The sequence below is a fragment of the Hemiscyllium ocellatum genome, chromosome 22, assembly GCF_020745735.1.
Source record: "Hemiscyllium ocellatum isolate sHemOce1 chromosome 22, sHemOce1.pat.X.cur, whole genome shotgun sequence".
NCBI lineage: Eukaryota > Metazoa > Chordata > Chondrichthyes > Orectolobiformes > Hemiscylliidae > Hemiscyllium > Hemiscyllium ocellatum.
The window spans coordinates 22,204,499-22,222,624 of NC_083422.1; the positions used below are offsets into that span (position 1 = coordinate 22,204,499).

An 18,126-nucleotide genomic window follows, 5' to 3' on the forward strand; every position below is an offset into this window, starting at 1 on the left:
CCTCATTAGAAAAGTAATGTAATATTTACACTGCCCACAACTGTATTTTTTTTTCTTTTGTGATCAGTAATAAAGTTCAAACAAAAGTTTCATTTAAACCTTTTACCCACAATATTAAACATTGCAGTCATTAACAGTCACAGTTTCTGTGACATTTACTGTATGTGCAATTATAAATCTGAATGATAATCTCATAAAGCCTCCATGGCAGATGTAATATTTGGAGACGGAACATTGCCTTAGGCCAGGTCGAGGTGGAAGCACATTATGCAGCAAATGCCATGAAAGAAAAAAAACACCCAGGAACTAAGACTAGAATTGACCATTGACTTCACTCTGTCAATGTACGCTTGGCCCAGCAGGGATAACAATTGCATTAAACAGAATATATAATATGCCTCATTCTCATCCCACTTGGGTGCCTGTCATAAGCCAACCAGCCTCACATCAGATCTTTCTACCTATAACACTGCAAGCTAGAAAAAAAGTAAAGTAAACATGAAGTAAGTGTGCATTTTGATTTCCACATTAACTCAGATAGGATAAACCAAGTTTATCAGAGAAAAAAAGCAAGGAACCCAAGCTGCAGGCTAGACACTGTCGGATGGATATTGTCTGGTCACCACCAGGTGCAGAATGTTCTCCGTGGGTTTTGAGGCACTTTCCGCTGCCTACAATCTGTCAGGCTAATACTGGGTTGGGGGATGGTGTCAGATGCTGACAATTTGCAGGAAACAGTCCCTCAAGCTGTGATTTTCCCTGAATTGGCCAATCAATGGCCAGAGAGTGGGCCATAGTTAAGCTAATGGTTCACCTCACAAAGTAGAAAACTCTTAGCACTGAGGAAGCAAGGGGCTGCCTTTTCAAAAAGAGATCAAGAGTCACCAGCTAAGAAGGAGCCAGCTTAACACCTTGAGATTTGTCAAGATTTAAAATAATAATTGTTATGGGGAGCTCTCCTGTCAGGGGCACAGACAAGAGATTCTGCAGCCATAACCTTGAATGCAGGACAGTAGGTTGCCTCCCTGGTGCCAGAGTCAAGAAAGGTTAAGCACTTTGTCAAAGGAGAGAATAAGAAACCATAAGTTGTTGTACACATTGGTAAGAACAACATAGTTAGGAAAAGGGCTAAGGCTTTGCAGAGTGATTTTGGAGGTTAGGGACAAGGCTAAAAAAAACCTTAAAGGTAGTAATCTCTCGGTGCATGTTCTAGTGAGAATAGGAGTAAACAAAAGGGCAGAAAACTCAGTGTCTAAAGAGAAGGTGCAGTATGTAAGGATTCAGAGTTTTGGATCACTGCAATCTCTCCTGGGCAGAAAATACCTGTTCAAAAGGGATGGGTTCGCCTGAACTGGAAAGGCACCAATATCCTCATGGGGAGATTTGCCAGTTCTGTTTCAGGAGCCTTTAATCTAGTGGGGAGGGGAGGTGGGGGTGGTTTCCTGAGTAGCAGTGGAAATCAAAAGGCAGATGAGGATGGTTCTGAATCAGAAAATAGCAAGTTAATTAGAAAAGACAGACAACAGCAAGTCAGAGAATGAGGTAAGTCTGAATAATTAAACTGCATTTATTGCAATGCAAGGGGTCTAACAGGTAAGGCTGACGAGCTCAGGGCACGTATGGGAACATGGGACAGGGACATCATAGCTATGACAGAAAATCAGCTGAAGGAAGGCTAGGATTGGCAGCTTAATCTTCTGGGTTTTAAATGCTACAGGAAGGATAGAAAGGGAGGCAAGAGAGATGGGGAAGTGGCATTTTTGATCAAGGAAAGCATCACTAATGTACTTAGAGAGGATCTTTGAGTGACTGTCCAGTGAACCTATATGGGTAGAACTTAGAAATAAGAAAAGAACAATCATCTTGATGAAATTATACTATAAGCCCCCCAGCAGTCAGAGGAAAATTGAGGAACAAATATGTCGAAAGACCTCAGAAATATTAAGAATAATAGGATTGTAATGGTAAAGGATTTTAATTTTTTGACTGTTATTGTGTTCAGCGTTTGGATGGTGAGGAATTTGTTAAATGAGTTCTAGGTCATTTTATTTATCGATATGTAAATGTACCGACTAGAGAAAGACATTGGGGAGACAGGACACCAACTCGCGGAACGTTTCAGGGAACATCTCTGGGACACATGCACAAAACAACCCCAACCGCCCTATTGCACACCACTTCAACTTCCCCCCCACTTTGCCAAGGACATGCAAGTGTTCTGCACCTCCTCCAATGCCAAATCCTAGCCACCCAACAATGGAGAAAGAACGCCTCATCTTCCACCTAAAGCATTAATGTCGACTTCACAAGTTTTCTCATCTCCCCTCCCCCAACCTCCATCCCAGATCCAATCCTCCAACTCAGTACAACCCTCTTGACCTGTCCCACCCCACCGACCTATCTGCACCCTCCCCACCTTCATTTATCTTTTGCCTTCCAAGCTATGTTTCCTCCAGTCCTATCACCCCCTCCTAGTTATCTCTCAGCACCCTCTCATTCCTGATGAAAGGATTATGCCCGAAATGTTGACTCTCCTACTCCTCGGGTGCTGCCTGACCTGGTGTGCTTTTCCAGCGCTACAATTTTTGACTCTGATCTCGAACATCTGCAGTCCTCACTTTCTCCTACTACAGAAGGTGCAAAACATGGCCTTCTCTTGAGTAATAAGGCAGAGCAAGTGACTGAAATGATAGTGGGAGAACGCTTTAGGACAAGTGATCGTAATTCTATTAGTTTTGAAATAGTTACGAAAAAGAGTCGGCCTTCCATAAAAGTTAAAGTTCTTAATTGGAGTAAGGCAAATTTTAATGATATGAGACGGCATTTTCAAAAGTTGAAGGGAGTCAGCTATTTGCAGGCAAAGGGATAACTGATAAATGGGAGTCTTTATGCTAGGTCCTGTGTTATGTTCCTATTCTGTTCCTATTAGAGTGAGGGGCAAGGCTAGTAAGTGTGGAGAACAATGAATGAATAGAGGTGTTGAGGTTCTGATCGAGAATAAGAGAGTCATATATTAGACACAGACAACTTGGTCAAATGAAGAGTATAAAGGATGGAGGGGCATTCTTAAGAGGGAAATCAGCAGTGCAAAAAGGGGAGATGAGATGGCAGATAAGGTTAAGGATAATCTAAAGAGATTTTACTAGTAGCATTAAAAGCAAAAGAGCAACTAGGGAGAGAACACAGCCTCTTAAAGATCAGCATTAACTTCAGAAGGTTGGAGAGATAAAATGAATATTTCATGTCACGTTTTCCTGTGGAAAATGAAATGGATGCTAGAGAACTCAGGGAAATAAATAGTGTTTTGAAAGCAATTCACATTGCAGAACAGGAAGAGCTGGAAGTCTTAGAAAACATAACGGTGGATAAATCTCTGAGACCTGATCAAGTAAATCCCAGGAATTATGGAAAGTTAGGGAAGAAATTGCAGAGCCCCTATCAGAGATATTTGTATAATCTATAATCATGGGTGAGGTAACGGAACACTCGAGGGAGGCAAATGTTGTTCCTCTATTTAAGAAAGGCTGGAAGGAGAAGCCTGGGAACTATAGACCTGTGAGTCTGGTGATTCCGAAGGATATGTTTTATATGCATTTAGAGAGGCAAGGGCTGATTAGCGATAGTCAGCGTGGTTTTGTGTGAGGGAAGTCACAAACTTGATTGAGTGTTTTGCGCAAGCAACCAAGAAGATTGATGAGGGCAGAGTGGTAGACATTATTTACTTGGACTTTAGTCAGGCCTTTAACAAGATTCCACATGGTCGGCTAATTAGTAATGTTAGATCACATGGAATTCAGGGAGGGCTTGCCAATTGGATACAAACTTTGCTTGATGTAGGCACCAAAGGGTGGTGGAGGGTTGTTTTCCCAACCGGAGGCCTGTGACCAGCAGTGTTTTGCAGGGATCGGTGCTGTGTTTACTTTTATACAAATGGTTTATATGAGAATTTAGGAGGCATGGTAAGCAAGTTTGTAAATGACACCCAAACTGGTGGTTTAGTGGACAGTGAAGAAGGTTACCTAAGATTACAAAGAGATCTTGATCAATTGGATCAATGGGCTGAGGAGAGGTGGATGGAGTTAAACTTGGATAAAAACGAGGCATTGCATTTTGGCAAAACAAATAAAAGACTTAGACAATTAATGATAGGGTCTTGGAATAATATTACAGGACAGAGAGACCCAGAGTTCATGTACATAATTCTTGAAATTTGCATCACAGTGTGCAATTCTGGTTTCCCTGCTATAGAAAAGATATTGTAAAACTTGGAAGGGTTGTGAAAAGATTTTTAAGGATGTTGCCAGGGTTGGAGGGTTTGATCTTTCAGGACAGGCTGAATAGACTGCAGCATCAGAGGCTGAGGGGTGACCTTCTTGAGGTTTATGAAATCATGAGGGATGTAGGTAAGATGAATAGAAAGGGTCATTTCCCTAGGGTGGAAGAGGACAAATCTAGGGGCATATTTTTAAGGTGCAAGGAGAAAGATTTAAAAAGGACATGAGGGGCAACTTTTCTTTTTACACAGAGAGTGGCTCATACCTCAAATGAACTGCCAGCGGAAGTGATGGATGCAGGGACAGTTACAACATTTAAAAGACATTTGCGTAAATACTCAAATAGCAAAGGTTGGAGGGATATGGACCAAACACAGGCAAGTGGGATTAGTTTGGTTTGGGAGCACGGTTGGCATGGACTAGTTGGACCAAAGGGTCTGTTTCCATGCTATATCACTCTACGAGCCCCTCTCCAAAGCCTCTGAATTACTCATCCAGTGACATTATTAAAATTCCATGTGAAAAGAGAGAGGGATCAATCTGCAGAAAAACAACAGTATGAACTGTGGCAAAGCCAACTCAGCCAGTCTGTTATGACGAACACAGCAACAGGAATAGGCCAGTCAGGTTATCAGGGTTGCTCTGCCATTCAGCTAGACCAAGATTGACCACCTACCTCAGTGTCACGTCGCCAATGTATCCCTATTTTTCTTAATGTCATTATTATCCAGAAATCGTTTCTGTCTTGACATGCTCAATCATTGAGCTAGCATAGCCCACTGGGATACAGATTCCCAAAGGTTCACCAGCCTCTGTGTGAAGAAATACTTCCTCATCTCAGTCTTAAATGGCCTATCCCTTATTCTAATGCTACATCCTCTGGGTTGGGGGCACACCAGCTTGGCAAAGAATCCTAATTACATCTATGTCACCTTGTACGAGTTTTGTAAGTTTCAATCTATTCACCTCCCATTCTTGTGAACTAAAAAAAACAGACCCAGTTTCCTCACTCTCTCTTCATAAGACATCCTGCCAATCCAGGAATTAGTCTGATGAACATCTGTTGCACTCCCTGAATGACAAGTACATGCTTCATATGATAAGGATACCAAAAGTGCATACAATATTCAAAGTGTGATCTTATACAACTGCTCAACACAATTACACAAGGCATCTGGTGGCACTGTGAAGTCTATAGTCCCTTAATTATCCAGATGTGAACAGGACAATCTAAATCAGAACAACCAGCTTATGACAATCTCAACAAAGTAACACTTTACAGAAGTGTAGAAACTACAAGGATGAATTATAAAAAGAAATGAGAAAAGCAAAAAGACAATAAGAAAAGGCAACAGCTAGTAAATTAAGGAAAATGGAATGGTGTTTTATCAGTATGTTCAGAGTAAGACATTGATGAAGGGAAGGTTTGCACTCATTACAGATGTAAGTGGTAACTTGTGTGGATACAGAAGATGTGGACATGGTACTTAAACAGCATGCTGTCTATCTCTTCACAATGGAGAGGGATGGTCCAGGATTTCTAGGTAAAGAAGAGTGTGAAATATTATTGAAAATATGCAAAATGAAAGGAAAGAAAATACTGGAGGGACTAACCTCCTTGAAGGTGAACGAATCACCAGGGCTGGATGAATTATATCTTAGGTTGTTAAAGGAAGCCAGAAAGGAATAGCAGATGCTCTGAGGATGATTTTCCAACATTCATTCAATAGATGAGGTACCAGAGGACTGGAGGTCTGCAAACATTGTACCATCATTCAGAAAGAATGCTAGAGATGGACCAAATAATTATACATCAGTCATTCTGAATTCAGTGGTGGGCAAATCACTCAAATCAATTTGTGAGATAGGATTAACTATTACTCGGAAAGGTATGGATTAATCAGGGGTAGGAAGCATGACATTGACTGGCTGACTGACTGACTTCATTGAAATATTTGATGAAGTAACAAGACAAGGTTAGTGCCTTGGGCATTGTCCACCTGGACTTGAGTAAGGCACTTGACAAGGTCCCATATGGCAAACTGGTCAGAGAAATACAAGTATACAGGAGGATGTGGCAAGTTGATTCCAAAATTGGCCTAATGACAGGAAACCGAGTGTAAAGAAAATCTTCAACAGAAGATGCCGTGAATGGACAGCAGTTTCTAATCGTGTTCCACAGGGGTCAGTATTGGGTCCCTTGATGTTTAAGGTATGCTGTCAACTACAGGACAATATCAATATTTTAGTTGAGTTGCAAGTGGAATTCATTCCAGAGATGTGAAAGCTAATGCATTTGAAGAAGAAAAACAAAACAAAGGAATACATGCCAAACAGGAGGGAACTGAGAGGGGTGGAGGAAGCAAGAAACCTTGGAGTGCAGGTCCAGAGGCCCCTGAAGGTGGCAAGACAGCAAGTAAGGTGTTAAAGGCAGAATGTGGGATGCTTTCCCTCATTAGATGAAGTACTGAAGGCAGGATGTAATGCTGGAACTAGACAAAACTCAAATGGACAAAACCAGGCCATTTATGTGGACAGCTTTGGTCACCAGGTTACAGGAACGATGTAGTCGAGACAGAGTGCAGCAGAGATCTGCAAGAATGTTACCAGGGTTGAAAATCGCCACCAGAGTAATGGATAGGCAAGGTTGTTTTTCACAGAACAGAGAAGACTGAGGGGTAATCTTATTGAGGTACACAAACTAATGTAGGGGTTGGACAGTGTGGACAGGCAAGGCCTATTTACTCAAGTGGAAATGTCAGTTCCCAGACGCACAACTTTAAGGTGATTGGCAGAAGGCTGAGCGGCAACATGAGGAAAAAACCAATTTCAACACAGAGGACCACAAGACCAGCATTGAAGGTCACAACACTATACCCTGCCAGCCTGGTCTGAGGTTGCCAACTTGGTCAGTGTGGTCTCAGGTGTCTACAGTAATATCCAGCAGTGTACGAAGAAGGTCAATAATTTTCTCTGATCAACCTTTAAGGGCTACACTCTTCTTTCTGCTACCTCATGCTCATTCTATCTCTGCTACTGTACATCCTTCCCACCAAGGGTCATGATTTGTCACTCTCACCGTTGTCTGCACCATCTTTCTTCACTTGCTCTTACACCCACAATTCTCCCACACTAATAACCCTGCATCACTTCAGAGCTGCCTGCATACCTTGCTTAGGACACCTCATCACCTTTCCCCCATCTGCATCTGCTCCAACAGATGTTCCAGCCACATTCATCTCATTGCATTCCTTCCTTCCTCTCTGTGCTGAAGAAAACAGCCAGAATAGGGAAGAGGAGCCAGGATGGCTGGCAGAGTGCCCAACATTCAGCTCTGCCTACCCCATGAAGAGCGGACCCTGACTGTCCTGAGTGGCTGAATGATGATACCCAAGCCCAGTTTCTCAGGTTGAGTTTCTGTTCACAATTTCTGGTTTTGTTTCCACCTTTGTTGGCCATATGAATATGATCAATGGTGCCCCACACAAACTAAAGCATATTGATGATGGTGAAATTATTACATTTTCCAGCTCAGACAAAGAGGGCATCAGTGACTAAAAAGCTCCAGGGTTGTCCAGCCATTAAGAAATACCATTAAGGTACACAGCTGATCTTTTGAAGGACACAGAAGGGAATCACTTCAAGACTACAGTGAATTTGATGCTTATAGAAGGACATGGTGTTGTGTAGACTTTGATTGTGAGGTTACAGATCTCTGTGATCATTTACTGAGAGAATATAGCCTCCTGTGGTATTTGGTCTTGATGACCTCCAAGGTAGCCCCATCTTCAGCAGTAGATTCTATACTGAGACTATAGTCTCTGTTGACTTCTTGTCCCTCTTTCCTCTCCTGTGCCCTCCTGATGCTGGGGTTCCAGCAATTTTATGGAGTACATTATTTCTCATTGTCATTGACCATAATCTTAAAATCATTGCAAGTTGCAGACTTCCTTTAGGCTTCTAAATGCAATTGGAGGCAGTGTCCTCTGCACTTCTGTCCATGTGATGCCACTTGCTCTATACGCATTACCTGAGTGCTGACTCTTCTTGCCATCCGCAAAATCCCAAGCGCTCCTTTTTACCAAGTGCCAAATCTGCCTTTGCATCTGGACCATTGTATAGGGCTGGAACAATGTCCTGGGGCAGCTGTAACTGGCTCCCCATTAGAATCATAGAATCCCTACAGTATGGAAACAGGTCCTTCAACCCAACAAGTCCACATTTGCCTTCCAAAGAGCATCCCACCCAAACCCATTCACCATTACTCTACATTTATCCCTGAATAATGCACCTAAACTACACATCCCTGAACACTATGGGCAATTTAGCACGGTCGATTAACCTAAGCTGCACATCTTTGGATTGTGGGAGGAAACCAGAGCACCCGGAGGAAACCCACGCAGACATGGGGAGAATGTGCAAACTCTACACAGTCGCCCAAGGGTGGAATCGAACCTGAGTCCCTGGTGCTGTGAAGCAGCAGTGCTAACCACTGAGCCACCGTGCCACCCCATTCTGTACCTGCCTCCCTTTCAATTCATCAGCAATCAACATTTCCCCTTCAAAGTTCCACTCTTTATCTCCAATAAATATTTTGAATCCTTTAATTGGATTCAACAGGAATGAAGCAGGATAGCTTCCCCACCCTATTTAACATTATCAATGCCCAGGAATGATACCCTGAAACTGGCACATCGGTCATCACAGGTATTTCATAAAACAGGCAATCCGGCCCAAACAAGCAGCATCTCACCCAGACCCATTCCCCTAATTCCACATTTCCCATGCCTAACCCGAGCCTGCACATCCTTAAACACTATGGGCAATTTAGCATGGCTAACCGGCACATCTTTTGACTGTGGGAGGAAACTGGAGCACCCGGCAGAAACCTACACAGATACGGGGAGAATGTGCAAACTCCACATAGACAGTCATCTGAGGCAGGAATTGAACCCTGGTCCCTGGCAATAGGAGGCAGCAATGCTAACCACTGAACCACCATGTCGTGCCCTCCTGCCCTCTCCATTACTCCATCGACCTTCATTCCCAGTCACTGGAAGGTGAGGGACAGGTTTTTGCCCATTAACTCAGTTTTTCTCTCGAAGACCTGTTGAGTATTTTGAGCATCAAAACCGTTATCTCCCAGAACATACACAACCTCATCACTTCAAGGGATCTCCAACCCATAGCTTCCAACCTCATAGTTCGGGAACCCTGCCCAGTTCTGCCTCCTATCCAAGATCCACAAGCCTGGTTAGCCAGCCAACCCATCATCTCAGCCTGCTCCTGCCCCACCAAATTCATCTCCACATACCTCGATACTGTCCTATCTCCCCTGGTCCAGGAACTCCCCACATACATTCAGGACATCACCTTCACCACCTCCAAGACTTTTGTTTCCTTGGCCCCCAATGCCTCATCTTCACCATGGACATCCAGTCCCTACACATCTCTATGTGCCATGACTAGGCCTCCAAGCCCTCAGTTTCTTCCTCACCCAACGTCCCTACCAGGACCCTTCCACTGACTCTCTTATTTGACTAAACTGGTCCTCACCTTCAACAATTTCCCCTTCAAACCCTCCCACCTGCTCCAGACGAAAGGGATAGCCATGGACACCCGCATGGACCCCAGTTATGCCTGTCTCTGTTGACTATGTAGAACAGCCGACCGGCACCATTCCCCACCTTTTCTTCGCTCCATTAATGACTGCACCGGCACCACCTTGTGCTCCCACAAGGAGGGTGAACAGTTCCTCAACTTCACAAACACATTCCACCTCGACCTTAAACTTACTTGGACCATCTCTGACACCTTTCTCCCTTTCCTGGCCCTCTCTATCTCCATCAACGGTCAACGACTCAACACTGACAATTTCTACAAACCCACCGACTCCCACAGCTATCTGGATTACACATCCTCCCACTCTGCCTCCTGCAATAAGGCCATCCCGTATTTCCAATCCCTCCACCTCAGCAACTGCTCCCAGGAGGACCAGTTCCACCACAGAACACACCAGATGGCCTCCTTCTTTAAAGACACAATTTCCCCTCCCACATGGTTGATGATGCCCTCCAGCACATCTCATCCACTTTCTGCATCTCTGCCCTCGAACCCCACTACTCTAGCTGCAACAAGGACAGAACCTCTCTGGTCTTCAGCTTCAACCCCACCAACCTCCGTATACATTGCATCATAATCTGCCATTTCTGCGAACTACAAACGGACTCCACCAGCATGGATATATTTCCCTCCCCACTCTATCTGCTCTCTGTAAATACCATTCCCTCCCCGACTACCTTGTCATGTCCACGCCCCCCCAACAACCCACCCTCCCCTCCTGGCACCTTCCCTTGCCTCCGGAGGAATTGCAAAACCTGCGCCCACACCTCCCCTCTCACCTCCATCCAAGGCCCCAAAGGAGACTTCCACATCCATCAGAGTTTCATCTGCACTTCCACACGTTATTTACTGTATCCATTGCTCCAGATGCGGTCTCCTCTACATTGGGGAAAAGGAATGACTTCTCGCAAAGCACTTTAGGGAACATCTCCAGGACACCCCCATCAATCAACCTCACCGCCCCATGGCCCCACACTTCAACACCCTCTCCCACTTTGCTGAGGACATGCAGGTCCCTCTATCACCAATCCCTTACCACCCAATGCCTAGTACAAGAATGTCTCACCTTCCACTTTGGGACCCTCCAACCCCATGGCATCAATGTGGATTTCACCAGTTTCTTCATTTCCCCTCCCCCCACCTTACCCCAGTTTCAACCTTCTAGCTCAGTACTGTCCTCATAATCTGTCCTATCTGTCCATTTTCCTTCCCAACTATCTGCACCACCGTCCCCTCTGACCTATCACCATTAACCCCAAGTCCATCCACCTATTGCACTCTAAGCTATTTTCCTCCCAGCTCCACCCCCTCCCATTTATTCCTCAGCCCCTTTGAGCTACAAGCCTCATTCCAGATGAAGGGCTTTTGCTCAAAACGTAGATTCTCCTGCTTCCGGATGCTGCCTGACCTGCTGTGCTTTTCCAGCACCACTCTCTTGACTCTGATCCCCAGGACCTGCAATTCTCACTTTTGCCTATTTTAAGCATCTTCTATATTATCAGCCAAGAGTGTTATTACACATAATACACAGGGCAAATCAATAAAAGGTTATGGTTAAGTAGTTGCTTAACAGACATTCATGTTGTAATATCTTGGAAGCAAAGTTATTTCCAAATATGAGGCAAATAGACACCATCAGATTAACATACCAGCAGAGCTTCCCAGAGTACTGTGCTAGACAAATGGTGATTTGCAAAGGCAACTTCTCCAGTTCCTTTGCTGCTCTTGGACTTAAACATTTGACGCAGGACAGGAAAAGAAAATAAATTCTGCTCCCCAGCATACAACAGATCACAAGATTACAGTCAGCAAGGTCAACACAGGCACTTGTTCCTCAGTAGGGGGTGACTCCACACACAAACCAGTTCAGTTTTAATGCAGCTTAGATTCAAACATTACAATATGGTCATTGGTAATTAGGTCCCATCCATAGAAAATCAAGCCCACAAAACATAGCATTCTTGCAGGAGTCTTATCAGTTGGGTAGGGAAAGCCAACCCCTCTTACACTCTCATATATCCTCAAGTATAATAAAGTTACTTGGCAAATGAATAAGATGTGTAAAATGTACACACAGTACATAATAGCTCTATGGAAATGATTCTGGAAGCAGCAACTCATTGATGCCTTGTTTTGACTTCTCAGTTACCCTAGGGAACGCTGATTCACAAATGCACTCGGGTGTTTCGACATACAATTTCAATCTTCAAAATAAGTACAGGAGCACAGAATTCTGCAATTATTATATCACATTGTTCAAAAATATAAATTCTGAATGAAACTTTTAAATTTGATAGGTCATTGAAATACCTTAATGCGCACAGCGACTGAACACTGCATTATGTTCTGCTTAGCTCCTATTTTATGCTTAAATCCTAATCATTTCGCCCCACTGAATTAATCCATTGTAATGAAATTCAATAAAACATTGTGATTTTTGTCAAGTTGAAACTAAAAGTTTTACTATTTTATTAAATTGCTGAAACAACATATTTACTTTCAGTGGACCAGGTAATCACAAACCATTTAGTTTCATAATAAGACAAAAATCGTACACTGGCACACATCAGTGTTCAGGTGGGATGTGTATAAAGGGAAATGACAGTGAGAATGTAAGCAGCTAATATTTGTTCACCCATTATGTCTTCAGCATCATTTTTCTGTTAGTGCTATTCAGAAGCAGGAATTAGAATCTGCAGTACTGCTCCCATGACAACCAGCTGCCTCCAGTATACAGTATCAATTTGAATTTGTGCAGGCCATTTCCAATACACTATTCAGCCAGAAAAAAAAATGCATGTTGAGGTAAGAATATAATTCTCTTTATTACGTACAAGGGCCTTATAAAAAGAGATGCAAGATAAATGGTTTAATATGTATAATCTAAAATTAATAGATTTGTAGAAAATGGTAACTTGTTTTCTTTTGCTTTCAATTCTTTACATACTTAGTAAGTTTGTATTGTAGCTAAACCAAAAAATATACAAAGTATACAAAGGAACAGAAACATAAATGTCAATTCCTATTCCATGGTTTGTTAACTGTTGATTCCTATTACATGTTTTAACAATATTGCCTACTTCTATTACAGACCGTTAATCATATAACATGTCAACGGTTGCACCACTTCTGACCTCACAACCCATTGTAATATAATATTAAGCATTTTCCAGTTTTAAGCGAACACAGCAACTGATCGAGGTGAGAGTAAGTTCAAAGTAATCAGCTCATAACAAGAGAGAGTTATTATATCGACAAGGGGGTTCGTTGAAGGTTTGTTAAAATAATTACAATTATCAGAAATTAAGTATATCTCCATGCATAATCTTGTTAATCAAATCAAGGATCGACTGGAAACTGCCATTCTTTGGGTTTTTGGAACTCGATATTAAATGAAAAATCATAATTAGAATGGAGGTAGAATCTCTTCTAGTAAACAGAGTGCCCTCATGTGTAACTTCAAGCAGAGGAGTTGGTGAATTTTTCTCTTAGAACCCTGTGGCTTGCCTTACAACATTTGCTGGCATAAAACCAATTTGTATCGATCTGCATCAGCCACTGGGTGATACTGTCCCCTGACAAAAAAATTAGCTTGGTAGCTTGTATGATTTTTGTTTTCCATGGAGGAGTTTCAGACTTATTTCCACATAGCTCTACCAGTGTCAGCCTCATTGGAGTTATAGAAACATTGGCATTTTTAGAAACGTACAATGCCATTTTTATATATCGGATTACCGTCAATATTTAGAAAACATTGTACTATATCCTTTGTCTCCGTTCCATTCTTCCCTGAAAAACTAACTTGCTCTCTTTTTAACTTGTTGCCAGTGTTTATTTTGAGTGTGTTTTTGAGTGTCCTATTTTGAGTCTTCTTGTCTATATTGTTAGATCACCTTCTCGTACAATTCTGAGGCTTAATCCAAAGCTGGATTACAGAGTTCAGTTCATTTAAACTCACTAGAGTTTTGAAAAATGGAATATGCTTCTTTGTGTACCACCTTCTTCTCTCTGTCATAAACAGAAACTGCCAACATGCAGAGTTGAAGTGCATAGGTTCACAAAGCTTAACAGAAGCAAAGTCAGTAATATATTGTTAATTTATTACTACCTGGGAAAAAAAATTGAAAACAGCATTTTATGTTTTCTCTGCTTTACTTGATGAGGTCCCTCTCTCAACCATACACCATAGAAAAGCAGACAAGAGATTGTCTTAGCTTTTGTTACCATGAGTTGGTAGACGTCGCAGGGCAGAAAATGATTTTGAGATTTCTAAGTTTCCTGCTGCCTTTGTGGTTGTCTATGTTTGATTCCTAACCTGATGCTGACATTTGACATTCACTTTATGCAGATTCAGTTACCAAAAATCAGATCCTACCACCATCTGGTACAACTGAAGTTTCACATTAACATGACACTCTGCTTTGCATGTTCATTCAAAACTAAGCTTTTTAACAATAATTTACTTTTGAACAAATAGGTCTTAGAATAAAAATTAGGAATTGGTTGGCTCAATGATAAATCAGCAGTAGGTGAGAAAAAATGTATCCAAACCTCCTATTTCATAGATCAAAAATTACTTCTTAAGCATTAACATTTATATAATGTCTTCATCATATCACATGACAGTATCCAGAAATTTCAGTGTGGAACAAGGAAAACTGAATGGAAATCATAACTTTGTATGAAACACCAGACATCAATCATCACCTTCTTCATTAAATAGAATTTCCTTTAGAAGACAGTTCAATTCTACTGTGTTAATGTACTTTTTCAATTGTACAATGCTGTGGCAGCAGCTTATGCTGCTAAAACATCCAAGGACAGGTCGAATGAAAGCCAAACTATATCGAACAAACACTGTCATCTGGTTCAGACTACAACTGAGCAAACAAGAATGACTTTGATTTCAATGACCAAGACTAGAACTGGCTTCTACCATGAAAGAATTTTAATGCCTTCGTTTAAAAATGTGATTCATATAAATGTCACATGTATTTTCCACAACTGTGAAATTTAAAATGAATTGAAAGCATATGTTTTTCATTTCTTGTTTTAAAACGTAACTGTGTCTTTCAGCATTGCAAAATGTGCCTGTGTTGCTTTTATTTCCCTCACATGTCCTTGCTGTAAATTGGTCATTTGTAGCTGAATTTAAAAGCATCAACTGCATTGATGCAAATGTTCATTGTAATTTGGCAAACATTTAAGTATGCTGTTAAACCAAAGAACAAAATGCAGTGTAATAGAAACAATAAAATAATCATTTTAGAGAAACAGATCCCTTTCATCTAACATGGCTTAAACCTTTTCCTATTTACTTACTGCTTTCTTATCAAATTTACCTCTTTTATAAACAGTGATCAAAAGAGGTGACAATATGCACCAGTGATACCTTGGGCTCTTCAAAACTATTGCCCTGTATTTGCTGCCTCTTTAGCTTCATCAATAAAATGGAAGCTGAAACAATGAAGATGGCTTCAAGGAAACAAAGGCGAGTTCAGGATCAGCTGATTTAAAGCACGAACCAAGATGAAACTTGCCACTGATTGAGGCACAAGAGGCAACAGCAAAATATTGGAAAAGGGAAATTGGGTGAAGTGCGAAACAAGCTGCTGATTTGCGATCACCTGGTTTCTGTTACCACGCAGCCAAAATGTTTCTACATGATTCTCGAGTGAACATAGCAGATGTTATTGGGATTTCATCCTTTACTCCTAGATGAAGCTAACAACTTACGGGTGCAGCACATAAGCAAATATTAATGATTTTAAGTTCAAAGTGGAACTTATCATTGGAAAATATACCTATCTACAAACTTCAAAATTTGGGATTAATCAGACTCATACGGATTTGTCTTGAATAACTATAGCTTTCAAGCATGTTAAGTGACTGCCAACTTCCGTATTTGCAATATAAGCCATCAATAAAAATCAACATTCATCCAGTTTTATTGAAATTTAAGATACAGCCATACAATTTAAAAACAATCAGCAACATTGGTTTGGCAGCATCTCAGTAAAAATGCCAACAGTTTTCAGCCATTTATTTTCTTTGTTAGAGTGCATTCAGATATGGAGCTGCACATTTTGTGACATAATTCAAAGTGACTGACATCTATCCATCCTTTCCTTTTAAATCAGATCAAAGGTTGCCACTGTAGGATTGCTGCTGTGACAGCAATACCCAATCTGCCAGATCAGTTTAATTACAATAAAGTCAATCTTCATGTGATCATTTTCTTCAGTGGGTGAAGTGACCCCAACGAGAAGAGTCCAACACCCATTTTCCTGATCAGTCTTTATTGACATTCTGTTGGTGATCCAGATTGGGGCAGGAGAATCAAGGCCAGTGAGTCATTGGATGGGCAAGGTTGATTTTCTGGGGTTATCAGAAACATGATTACATGCTTCTGCCAACTCCACAAAACATAATTTATTGAGAAAACATTCCTGCATTGGGTTACTTTTGACACCAAAGGACATCATCCTTGATTTGAAATCTGCTAATGGCCCTCCTGTGATTTTCCATATTGGTGATTGGACTACCCATTTTAGGGGCCTGAAGAAATCAGTGGAGATGCATGCACTGTTGGAATGATGGTATGCAGTGGAGGGAGGTGATGGTATGTGCTGTATAGCTGCATTATGGTGCTACAGAGCTTCTCATACACAATCATGCAGATGAAGAGAAGCTTCAATTTCTTTATGAATCATTCACAAATTAAGAAATTTACTATGCAAGAGATATCAAAAGCAACACACCAACTACTTACAATTAGATTGGGAAAAGCGGGGTGGTTAGGAGTAAAAAGGGTCCTTGAAAATTGCTAATGCTGATATCATTTTTTTTCTGACCCTATTTTGAGGCCTGAAACTTGTCATGACCCCTTGGTAAGAACAGGAGAGCAGGGAGTGGAGGACCAATGAGAACCACGAGGTTGCCCTTTGCTGTTGTTGTCCCACTTGGGATTCTGAACTCAACTTTGACAATGTTTCTCTGGATTCCCAATGAAATTAAAAAAAATGCACAAACATAAGCAACATACACAATGCAAAATCAGTATCATGTGACTATGCTGAGGATACTGGAAGGGAACAAATATTCTGCCAGGATCTACACAGTCTGCATGTTTAGATTAAGCTGTAAATAAGGAATTTGCACAATGTTACATGGACCTCAATGGAAATACTTTCGGAAGACAAATACTCCTCGTGGATGCAGCAAACCATTGTGTTTAAAATAGAGGAGAAGGTCAATATTAAGATCCAGCTGAAGTTACTCTTGGACAAGTCATATGTCAGAATAAAATCTAATTCAAAAGACCATGTTTTGTTTTCACTTTAAGTGACAGTCTTTCACTGAAACATTGTACATCAGGCTGCAGATTTGATTTAACCATAGAATAGAAATTTATTATATAAAATAAGCAAAAATGAAACAAGACAAACCAAGCTAGCTGAACACTATACAGTTTGAAAGATTATTAAAGGTATGGTAAACAAAATCCAAGTGAGGCCTTCACCCTGGAATATTCTCACAACTGAGATTGTGGACTTTATCAGTCTGTGATAATTGGCAGGCTTAGTCTGGCAGCTTTCACAAACTAAGCTGTTTCATTGGAATACTCTCCCCAATGGGTCAACCTGCAACAGATTACAACAGCCCCACCACCTTCTCAAGGGCAGATAGAGACAAGCAATAAATGCTGGCCCAGCCAACAATACCACATCCCACAAGTGATTAAAAAGAAAAGTAAATTTAATCTCTAATTGCTCTGAAGCATCTCATTTCATCTGGTCTCTCAAGAGATTGCAGACTCAGACCCATTTCAGGTTTGGTAAATGTAGCCTGATATGAAAAAATGCCAGATAGGGCTAAACTAAAACAATGCAATAACTCTGTGGAGAGAAAGCATTTTGAATCCAGTGACCCACTTCAGAATATGGTCACTGCACTTGAAATGTTAACTCTGCTTTCTCTCCACAGCTGCTGCCAGATCTGCTGAGTTTCTCCAACAATTTCTGTTTTGGTTTCAGATTTCCAGCATTCAGTTTATTGTCTCATGATACAATAATTCTCGCTTATAAGCCATAAAAGCACCAAATCAAAAGTAATGAGATTTGTTGTGATGCTAAAAAGATGTTGTGACTCTATTTTCAAAACTACATTTGTTTTAGCTCCCAGAAGATAGAACATAGAACATAGAAGGATACAGCGCAGTACAGGCCCT

General features: G+C 41.3%; 1 protein-coding gene across 1 annotated transcript in view; it reads right to left on the reverse strand.

Annotated features, from left to right (window-relative positions):
• LOC132826241 (adhesion G protein-coupled receptor A3) overlaps positions 1-18,126 on the reverse strand; it is a 544,117-nt gene that overhangs the window by 98,286 nt on the left and 427,705 nt on the right. The window lies entirely within an intron of this gene.